Source organism: Cebus imitator, unplaced genomic scaffold (assembly GCF_001604975.1).
Source record: "Cebus imitator isolate Cc_AM_T3 unplaced genomic scaffold, Cebus_imitator-1.0 Scaffold214, whole genome shotgun sequence".
NCBI classification, from domain to species: Eukaryota; Metazoa; Chordata; class Mammalia; order Primates; family Cebidae; genus Cebus; species Cebus imitator.
This window is the reverse complement of record NW_016107529.1, coordinates 2,287,728-2,299,581: the sequence shown is the minus strand read 5'-3', so window position 1 is coordinate 2,299,581 and position 11,854 is coordinate 2,287,728. Positions and strand designations below refer to the sequence as shown.

Here is an 11,854-nt window from a genome sequence, read left to right as displayed (position 1 = left end):
GCTCACTGCGACCTCCACCTCCTTAGTTCAAGCAATTCTCCTGCCTCAGCCTCCTGAGTAGCTGGTATTACAGGTGGGCACCACCACTCCCAGCTAATTTTTGTATTTTTAGTAGAAACGGGGTTTCACTATGTTGGCCAGGATGGTCTCGATCTCCTGACCTCTTGATCTCCCCGCCTTGGCCTCCCAAAGTGCTGGGATTACAGGCATGAGCCACCGCGCCCGGCCTGAGATGGAGTCTTGCTCTGTTGCCCAGGCTGGAGTGCAGTGGCGCAATCTCAGCTCACTGCAACCTCTGCTTTCTGGGTTCAAGCGATTCTCCGCCTCAGCCTCCCGAGTAGCTGGGACTACAGGTGCCTGCCACCACGACCGGCTAATTTTTTGTATTTTTAGTAGAGATGGGGTTTCACCATATTGGCCAGGCTGGTCTCGAACTCCTGACCTTGTGATCTGCCTGCTTCAGCCTCCTAAAGTGCTGGGATTACAGGTGTGAGCCACTGCACCCAGCCTGTTTCATGCCTTTCAACCATACATTCCCATGGTGATTTTCAGCTCTTAACTGTCATGGAGGAGGGTGGGGTAGGATATTAAAATGTAAGTGCCTCAACTACTTGGTATTCAAGCCACTCCACATGGTAGTAAACAAACAGTCGGATTCAGACAATTGGACAATGAGAAGAACTTCAGGAATATTGGAATCATCCCTTGATATACCCTTACCATACCTGTAAGCCTTGGTCAGTATTAACCACATTTTGTCTTTAAGAAAACGTGTTTCTTTTTTTTTTCTCCTTTACTCCATAGGTGAATAGAAAAATGATGGATGCAGTCTAAACATCAGCCATATTATGGTAAATTTCAGCTCACTGCAGGAAAATTTTATGGAGACAAAGAAAAAAATAAAGGTAAATATTGGAACTCAGTATTAGCACATATAATTATTGTATATTAATATATTCATTGATTGGGAAAATTTTTGTTTTTTTGTTTTTTTTTTTGGAGATAGAGTCTCGCTTTGTCACCCAGGCTGGAGTGCGGAGGTATGGTCTTGGCTCACTGCAACCTCTGCCTCCTCGGTTAAAGCGATTTTCCAGCCTCAGCCTTCTGAGTAGTTGGGACTACAGGCATGTGCCATCATGCCCTACTAATTTTTGTATTTTTAGTTGAGACAGGATTTTGCCATGTTAGCCAGGCTGGTCTTGAACTCTTGATCTCAGTTGATCTGTCCGCCTCGGCCTCCCACAATCCTGGGATTGCAGGTGTGAGCTATTGTGTCCAGCCCACCCAATTCATTTCTCTTTCCTAAAATAAAAAATTAGTAGATGGAAAAGAATGAACTCTCCACAAAAATAATATGTCCACTCACTGAATAACAGGCATTCAAAACTAAGCCCTCACACACATCCCCGTTAGTCTTCCTAACAACTTTAATAAGTGATTATTATTATTCTCCCAGTTTTTCAGAGGAGCCTCAGAGAGGTTGAGTTATTTGCCCGAGGTTATATACATAGCTGGCAAGAGGTAGAACCTGATTCTGGATCTGACTCTAGGGACTATATTCATTATTGCTGGACTATGCTGCTTTTCCCAACCCCCTAGGATTTTAAAAATAGCACACTGCACTTGAAACAGGGGAAGGCACTGTATAACATCCAAATATTGTTCTTCCCTAGGGCAGCTTAGTGTGACGGAGAGTGGAGCAGACGGACCTAGGTCTGACTCCCACGACTTACTAGCCGCATCATTTTGGCAATTCTTATTTCTCTGAGCTTCAATACTAGATGGAGATAATAACCATTGCCTGCCATGCTCATTAGACAGGGCTTTTGTTAAGAGCCAAATTATACTGTGGAGGAAGGGTGAGCTCTGAGGAAAAATTCTGCAGGCTTGAGAAAGCTTTTGTCCTCTAAGTAGAATCCATTGATCATTCCCTGAAGTGATTTCCCATCCTCTTCCTCCTGGCTACTGTTATGAATCTCATTTTCATATTGATTAAAGGAGAGAATTATGAACTGGCTTGAGAATTTTAAATTTTAAATCCACTCTGGAAAACTGTTTCCAGAGTACTAAAGCGTATTAAAGGAAAAACTGTTTCCAGAGTAGAGAGAAATTGGAGACGGCATGAGCCACGGGATGCTGTGCCCTGGTGATGCCAGTGAGGGTGGTCTGCTCAGCCACCCATCTCCTCTCAGTGTGATTTCTTGGTTGTTCCCACTCACATTGTATCCCATTCAGGTTCATTAGATTCCTCCTGGTTCTCTAGAAGGGCCCTGGGTTACAAAAGAAGCCCAGAGAGAAGGCGGATGGAATTGGGCTATAAGGCAGGGTTTGGCAGAAGAGAGACTCAAAACTTGGTCTTCTGCTTGCAGATTTGGTGCCCTTTCCCTTGTGCACACTCCCTCCTCCATGAAGTCTGCCCTGGTTATTCTAGCTCTCCTTGGGGTCTTTGGGGAAGTAAGCGTACTTTGTTTAATTTTGTTTTGTTTTGATTAAGACAAGATCTTGCTCTGTCACCAAGACTGGAGTGCAATGGTGTGATCATAGCTCACTGCAGCCTCAAACTCCTGGGCCCAAGTGATTCTTCCACCTCAGCCTCTGGAGTAGCTGGGACTACAGGCATGCACCACCATGTCCAAAATTTTTAAATTTTTTTGTAGAGACAGGGTCTCATTATGTGCCCATGCTGGTCTTGAACTCTTGGCCTCAAGCTGTCCTCCTGCCTTAACATCCTAAAGTGCTGGGATTAGAGGCATGAACCATCATGCCAGGCCAAGCATATTCTTTAAAATGTAGACAGCTGCTAACATAATGTCAGATATGAAAGTGTTTACCACAGAGCCTGATGTATAACAAATGTTTATGAGATGTCTAAATTAGGACCTGTGATTCTTCTGTGTAATTTAACACATATTTATTGAGCCTTTCTTCTTCTATACCAGGTCCTTTTCCAGATTCAGGGAATATAAAGATGCCCCGTTCCTCAGAAGCTAAACATTATTCAAAGAGACTGAAATAAACCTACTTTCAGCATAGTTTATCCCAGGAAAGTACAGAGAGCTGTGGGATCATAAGGAAGGACCTGGCCGGGCGCAGTGGCTCACACCTGTCAGGAGTTCAAGACCCGCCTGGCCAACATGGTGAAACCCATCTCTACTAAAAATACAAAATTAGCTGGGCATGGTGGTGGGCACCTGTAAGCCAGCTGCTTAGGAGAGTAAAGCAGGAGAATTGCTTGAACCCAGGAGGTGGAAGTTGCAGTGAGTCAAGATTGCGCCACTGCACTACCGCACAGGCAACAAGAGCGAAACTCTGTCTCAAAAAAAAAAAGGGAAGAACTCGGTTACCAAGTACAAATAATGATAGCCCCTTTCATTTTATGTTCACAGTTTACAAAGTATTTCTTATATCTCTTACTCACTTGACCTTCACCAGGAATCCTATGAGACAGGAATAATTATCCACATTTTGCTGATGAAGAACTGAGACTCAGAGAGTTAATAGAGCCCTAACCAGTAAGCTGGGCAGCAGCTTGGAAGTATAAAAAGACCAGTAGCCTGGAAGCCAGGAGACTTGGCTTGCATGGCATGATTTTCCTTGTAACTCTATGATCTTGGATAAGTAACTTTCCCTCTCTGGGCTGAGTTTGCTCTTCTATAAAATAATGTGGTTAGACTAGAAAGGATCTGAGATCTCTTATTGCCCTGATAGTCTCTGGAGGAGGAAGTAAAGTCTTATGGTTAAGGGTGGAGGCTCTAGAATTAAATGAACTAGTTGAGTGATCCTGCACAAGTGCAATAGCCTCAATGACTTCATGATAAAGCAGGGAAATCGGGAGGATCCACTTCATGGGGTTATTATGAAGATGAAGTATAGTAATACATGTGAATGACACATATAGTCTGGTAATGAGTAAGTGTTCAGTGAATGTTAGCAATGATTACTATTTGATCTACGAGGCTGTAGTAGAAAGATGTCCGGAAAGTGCAGGGCCTTTTTCTACCACAGAAGTTTTGTATGGCAGAACCTCATTCTCGTCACCCAGGGGAGCCTTAGAAAAATAGGTCTTTGTTTTGTAAAGTGGTAGAACAGTCTTCAAGTATCTCTTGAAAATCAGAGGTAGCGTGGTATGGGGAAAGAATCAGACAAACATGGCTTAAAACTCCAGCTTAGTTCCTTACTAGCTACTTGGCCCTAGGCAGGCCACTTCACCTCCTTATGACTCAGCCTCCTGATATGTAAAGTGGAGATAATGCTCATTTTGCAGAGTTGCTCTGAGATTTAAATAAAAGAATGTGTGCGAAGCTTTCAGCACAGGTGTGCAAGAAAATACCAGAGATTGGTGAGGTCAAGTGCTGGATCTCTCGGGCTGCTTTTGGGGTATTTAAGCCTGAAGATTCTGTTGCTCTCTGCTCCTAGGTCTCTAGACCAGTGAAAATGCCAAGTTTTATGCCCTCTCAACCAGGTTTAAGCCATTCAGCAATGAGAATGAAACCTTGGTAGTTCAGTTTTTGGTAAAACATGAGCAAAGCATCGATTGCAGTGGCAGGTACATGAAACTCTTTCCTGCCACCCTGAACCAGGAGGATATACACTCAGGATCCAAGTATTACATCATGTGTGGTAAGCTCTCTGATAGCAGTCATTGTCAGCTCCATTAGGTCCTAATGACAGCCCATTGTAGTTGTTGAAAACATTCAGATTCACTTGGAACAAAACATGTCTAATATGATAGCTGCACTCCTGCCTCCATGCAGTAGGACACTTCAAAGACCTGAAAAAAGCAACTCTAAACCTGAATGTTAATATAAATAAACCACAGAGATAGGCGGGTACCATATTAAGAAATCTACAGCACAGGGAGACATTCTCCAGTTCTCAGACAAGGAGAAGGAGGTCATCACCTATGTAGACTCTCAAAGGTACACAACAGTAAGGCACACTGTACTCTGCCTCAGTGAGAGAAAGGCACAGGCGGTCAGGGAAGTGACCTTTTTTTAAGCATCTGAAATATGTCCAGGGTGTTGCATCCGTAATCTAAACATGTAACTAGGACTTCTTGGGGCACTCCAGCTCTTACTTAAGCATATGTGTGTTTTGGTTAGTCATAGAGTGGTAACACGGGAGATAAGGTTGAAAATTAAGTTAGGGCCCGGTGCAGTGGCTCATGCTTCTTGTAATCCCGGCACTCTGGAGGGCTGAGGCAGGTGGATCACCTGAGGTCAGGAGCTTGAGACCAAACTGACCAACATGGTGAAACCCTGTCTCTACTAAAAAAAATACAAAAATTAGCCAGGTGTGGTGGTGGGCGTCCATAATTTCAGCTACTCAGGAGGCTGAGGCAGCAGAATTGCTTGAACCAGGGAGGCAGAGGTTGCAGTGAGCCGAGGTTGTGCCACTACACTCCAGCCTGGGTGACAGAGTGAGACACCAAGACTATCTCAAAACTAAAATAAAATAATCTATTCCTGACCTTTGACAGATAAGAGTTTCTGGGCTCAGAGACACTGATCAACTCTAGAGTTCCCTCTAGAGTTTTCACAAAGTACAAAGGGCCCCAGGCTCTGTTTCTAGGTAGGCTTAGGTTTGAATACCAACAATGCTACTTATTAGCTGTTTGACTTTGAGCAACCTGCTTAACTGTTCAGAGCCACAATTTTCCCAGCTAAAAGTAGGGGATAGTAACACCTACTTGTAAGAATTAAATGACATGGTATCAAAGGCCTGGCACAGAAGGGGTTTCTGGTTGGGTTTGGTCAATGGGAGGGAGGAGATCAGCGGTGGGAAGGAGTTGTATTCCTCAACTGAAAGTCAGCTTCGCTCCTGCCTGTCTTTTCCACAGGACTCTTTCTTCCAGACTCTGGCAATCACTCCTTCTACCCCTTCAGACCTAGGAGTAGAACCCCATTGTTGCTAGCCCTGAGCATAGTACTATACTTTGTTTTCACAATGTCCTGCCCCCTGCCTTTGTAAATAGTCATTTTTTTATATCCTTCTCAAATAATCCCAAATTTGAGTGTGCCATCTCTTTCCTGCAGGGATCCTGATTAATACACATGCTTTATTTGTCTTGGGTCTTGGCCTTAGATCAGGCAAATTGCCTTAAAGTAATGTGAAATTATGCTTTGGGGTTTAATTTCCAGGCCCTGAGATCTGTGGCTTTGGCAACAACAAAGTACAAGTCATCCTTCATTACCAAGGGAAATACCATGAGAACAAGAAGACCATCAAGTGCAGGATGAGTCTGTGCTGGTCCACAGCCAAAGGGGAAGGAGATGTATTTATATGTGTTATTTCATTTGATTCTTACAAAAATCATATAAATTAAATACTGTCATCTCCATTTTACAGATTAAAAAGTAGCTCTAGAGAAATGCTGTAAATTGCAGGATTTCATAAAAGAGCAGTTGATCCAAAAGCCTAAGAAGTCATATGAGATCCTCTTGTGGAACAATGCTTGGCATGGCCTGGTTCCCCACTGCTAGACATGGGAGAAGATGGTGGGGTGGGGGGGAGTGTTGAGCTTAGAAATGGGATGGGGGGGTCAGTTTATCATAGTAACATCAAGTTAGAGACACCTAGGTTGGCTAGAGGATAGTAGGTGATTTCATTAGCAACTCAGCAGGTATTCAGCAAATACTAACTCCGTGCTGGCCTTAGGCTGGGGTAGAATGGGCCAGACATGGTCTGTGACTTCACAGAACTCACAGTCCGTGAAGGTAAGAGTCAAGCAAAGTGACTACCTAGTGTGATGGGCATCTGTGGGAGCACAGAAGCAGGCCCCTACCCAACCTGGAGGATTAGGAAATACTTCCTCAAGAAGATTTCTCCTGAACTGCACTTTGAAAGGGGAACATGACTTGATCTTGTGAAGTGGTGATCTTGTGAAGTGTGATCTTGGAGAACTGAATTCTTAGAAAAGATAGTCACAGGAGAAAAGTTAAAGTGACTTGAGAAAGAGTAGCACTGGAAGCAGGGGAGCACGGAGAGAGGCAGGAATCAAGTCTAGAAAAGCCCACAGGAGTCACTGGAGAATGAGCATTTCACACCCAAGGCCTTCTTTAGCAAGACTGTACAAAGGCTGTAACATGAAGTGGCTCTCTGAGGTCCTCCTCTGGGGCAGGCCTCATGCTGGAAGCTGCAGACACAACAGATAAATCATATATGACTCCTGCTCACAATCTAGTGAGACAGACAGATCAGAGAATATGAGAGCTGCAGTGCAGGGAAGGATGAAGATTAGGGAGACCAGAGGAGTATTTACTAGGGAAAGAGACCCAGAATCCCTATAGGGCTAACCAGAGAAACGAGTAAAGGAGTGTGGTAAAGTGGGTTTGTGACTATGTGGGAGGTGGCATTCAGGGAGCTGAAGGTCTGGTGCATTTAATGCTTGGGATCTAAAAATGTTCAAGGCCAGGCACGGTGGCTCACACCTGTAACCCCAGCACTTTGGGAGGTGAAGGCAGGTAGATCACCTGAGGTCAGGAGTTCAAGACCAGGCTGGCAAACATAGCAAAACTCTGTCTCTACTAAAAATGCAAAAAAAAAAAATTATCTGGGCATGGTGTCAGGGGCCCATAATTCCAGATGCTTGGGAGGCTGAGGCAGGAGAATTGCTTGATCCCAGGACGCGGAGGTTGCAGTGAGCCAAGATCGCACCATTGCACTCCAGCCTCAGCGACGGAGTAAGACTCTGTCTCAAAATAAAAATAAAAATAACAAATAAAGATGTTCAAAAGGGAACTGAAATATTCCCCTATTCCCTTTATAGATCAATAAAGACAGTCACCTGTACACTCTGATTATTCGCCCCAGTGCTACCTACGAGGTCAAAATTGACAACCAGCAGGTGGCAGCTGGGGATCTGGAGGAGGACTGGGACTTCTTGCCTCTCAGGAAAATAAAAGACACCTATGCCTGGAAACCAAGGAAGTGGGATGAACGCCTGCACATAGAAGATCCGGAAGACAAGAAACCTGATCAGAGGGTGTTTGGCGGGGAAGCAGGTGGGATCTTGGCTGTGGAGATAGGAGAAGGAGGCTGGGAATGATGGACAGAGACTGGGGACATCACTCCCTCAAGGAGGTGTTCAGCTAGATACTGCTTTCCAAAGAGGCATGGAGGGAAGAGGGCAGCCACTTACCTTTGCTGGGTATCCAGCAGGCTCTATGAACAGCGTGTTATGATCCCTTTTTTGTGGATAAGGAAACTGATGCTTAGAAAACACAGTAACTTGCCCAAGCACATATGTGTTAGAACCAAGATTTGAAACTACATCTTTTTGACTCTTATCAATATGGGAAATGTGTGGAGTATATTCATTGGCTCATTATTATTCTGGAAAGCTGCACTGGATATAGCTATGAATAGAACAACCCTTGCCCTCTGGGGATTCTGAATCTAGTAAGGGAGGCAGATAAGAAAACAAAGATCAAAATATGTGATCAGCGCTGAGAGCCGGGGAGGCAAGCCTGTGAGAGCCCAAAAGAGGATCTCAGTCCGTCCTGAGTTGGTCTGGGAAAGGCAATAGTCTGGGAAAGAGAAGGAAATGCTTGAGTGAGTGAGTTAACCTAGGAATTGGGAACATAAACTCTGGGGTCAGGCAGATATGGGTTTGAACACTACCATTTTCTAACTATAGGACCCCGTCCTATTAACGGTTAACCCTGTGCAAGGAACATAACTGCTGTGAAAGTCAATTTTGCAAACAGAGATTATTATAATATTTATGTGTGAAGGTTACTGTGAAGATTAAATGAACCAATAAAAAATACATAATGTAGTGCCTGGCGTATAGGAAGTCCTTAATGGCCTTTATATGATAATAATATGCTGAATTCCAAACAATCGATGTGTTAGAGAAAATTAAGTGGGAAACTGGGGTGGAGAGAAGACATTCCAGACTCAAGGAACAGCAGGAGCAAAGGCATAGTGGTTAGCTGGGAAGTAACATGGTTATGTAAAGAACTGAAAGCAGTAGTTCAGTATTTGAGGAACATAAGGTTCAAGTGGGGGCATGGTAGGAGATAAGGTTGGAAAGGTCTGTTGGAGCCAGGCCAGGAAGGGCCTCACCCACCATATTGCTACTCTGCAGGTCAGAACAGGGTCAGTGTCATGCAGAAGAAATGCTTGAGGTTAGGCAGGGGTCAGCATGGGACCAGGCAGCTAGAGTCCAGCCCCTAAAGAGAGGCCTGCAGAGAGATGGGCAGTTACCTAGCCATGTCTAGGGAGATTTAGCAAAGGGCCCCAATCCTTGGGGGAAGGAGGTGTAGTAAGAGAATTAAGGCAGATGATCAGGCAAAGTGTCTGGGCCTTCAGCACCATGGAAAAATAAAGGGCTAGGTTGCTGCCAGGCCCAGAAGGCAGGCTTAGGGTAAGAAGGCTAAACATGGACCCTCCCCTCCTGGTGAGGACCATGCACCTGATGTAGTCGGGGCTGGCTTGGCTTAAGGGCTCAGAGAGAGTAGAGAGGCTGCAGGCCTCTATGTCATCTGCTGAGTGGACCAAGGGAAGATGGAACCTGATTAAATTGGCAGGCCACTGTCACAACAATAGTCCCTTAGGAATCATAAAACAACTGGGACAGGCTAGGAACCAGAGAACTTTACCAATCACAGTTGTGTTAAATGACTGTGAGTTTGGTGGGCTGGCAAGAAAGCCTTCAGTCAATCTGCACAAATGGTCACAACCAAAGCGAACTGCCAGGGAGACAGGGCAAAGCCTTGGAGGCTCCACAGCAATAGAAATATAAAAGTTGGGGTAGGCTGTTTGTGACAACTTGTAGACCTCTGTTTTGGGAAATCAGAGGGTCCTGGGGTACAAGGAAAAACTGACACAGACCTGGGAACTTACCAGGATACAAAGCAGGTCATCAAGCAGCCTTCAAGAAGAGGGACCTAGGCTAAAAGACCTGTTATAACAGTAAAGGCTCATGATTGTGGGGGAGGCTGTGGCCAGAGACAAGGAAAATTCCCATCTTATTTAAGCTTAGCGAACTCAAGGTCAAAGTGATAGTGAGCCCAGAGGAGGGACTGGAAGTGTTTAAAGCCTCTTTCTTTTCTGCCCTGCATTTGTTTACGGGTCCTGAGCTGGACCTTCATATAGATGATGATGGGAGGGGGCAGAGGAAAGGAGCCAGGTCCAGCCTGACAGCACTCTGGACCCCCGTTTCTTTCCTTTTTTTTCATTTCTTTTTTTTTGAGATGGAGTCTCACTCTGTCACCCAGGCTGGAGTGCAGTGGCACTATCTTGGTTCATTACAACCTCAGCCTCCCGGGTTCAAGTGATTCTCCTGTCTCAGTCCCGCCCACCATGCCAGTAGCTGGGATTACAGGAACATGCCACCATGCCCAGTTAATTTTTGTATTTTTAGTAGAGATGGGTTTCACCATGTTGGTCAGGCTAGTCTTGATTGCCTGACCTCATGATCCACCCACCTCAGCCTTCCAAAGTGTTAGGATTACAGGCGTGAGCCACTGTGCCCAGCCTCTTTTCTTTCTATTGTTTTTGTTTGTTTGTTTTTCTTATTTTTGAGATGGCCTTGCTCTGTTACCCAGGCTGGGGTGTAGTGGGGTGATCATGGCTCACTGTGACCTCTGCCTCCTAGGCTCAAGAGATATTCCCTCCAGGTACATGCCACCACATTTGTCTAATTTTTAAAGTTTTTTGGGGTAGGGATGGGGTCTCACTATATTGCCCAGGCTGGTCTTGAACTCCCGGGCTCAAGCAGTCCTTCTGTGTTGGCCTCCAAAGTGCTGGGATAACAGATGTCAGCCATAAGCCTAGTCTGGACCCCAGTTTCATCACAGCCTATGCATCTATCCTCATGAAGGAATATTTTATTTTAGGACTGGGAAGATTTTGAATACATCCTGGATCCAGAGGCCAAGAAGCCAGACAACTGGAATGGGGCTATGGATGGGGAGTGGGAAAGGCCTCTGATACCAAACTCAAAGTATAAGGTGAGGGGAGGGGGTTCTCTCTTTCCAAAGGGTATGAGAAACGAGACAAAAGAGATGTAAATTTTAATTGATGAAACAGAAATTCTGAGATTCTGTGGTCATCCTCCCTTCCCTTAAGTCCCCCAAATAAGATTGTAGCCTCATCTGAGCCCTGCTCTCAGGGATATGCCTACGTGGGATAGGGTGGGCTGGTAAAGGTCAACATTGACAGGTATAGGGCCAGGCAGCCCTGGGCCTGGAGTTTGTCCAGAGTGGTGGACAGCAGCCAGTCACAGGAATATGGTCAAAATAGGACATGGGTTTGGGGTCAGGAACTGGAAGTCTTAGAAATAGGCCAGAAGGGGAAAGCGTAGGACATGAATGAGCCAAAAATGGTAGGGGGTAGGGACTCTTTTTATTTTATTTACTTATTCATTTATTTTGAGATAGACTTGCTCTGTCATCCAGGCTGAAGTGCAATGGTGTAATCTCGGCTCCCTACAATCTCTACTTCCTGGGTCAAGAGATTCTCGTGCCTTAGCCTCCAAGTGTAGCTGGGACTATTTGCAGTAGAGAAAGGGTTTCACTCTATTGGCCAGGCTGGTTTCAAATTTCTGACCTCAAGTGATCTACCCGCCTTGGCCTCCCAAAGTGCTGGTATTACAGGCATGAGCCACCATGCCCAGCTGGGACACTTATTTTTAAGAGCTAACTCCTGACCTCATGTTAGAACCAAGAAGAACAAAAGGAATCAGTGTCAAATTGTCCAAAGGTAGAACTAACTGAAGCAAGCATGATTTTATTTGGCCACAATTTCCTACACTACACACCAGAAAGAGAATGGCCTCAGTTGCCAGGATACTCAGATGATGGTCTCTGAGAAGATACATTTTCTTTTTTTTTTTTTTTTTTTTTTT

At 45.0% G+C, this 11,854-nt stretch overlaps 1 pseudogene; it reads left to right on the top strand.

The window, feature by feature from the left end:
- Positions 1-823: 823 nt before the first annotated feature.
- Positions 824-11,854, top strand: part of LOC119474134 — a 21,974-nt pseudogene continuing 10,943 nt past the window's right edge.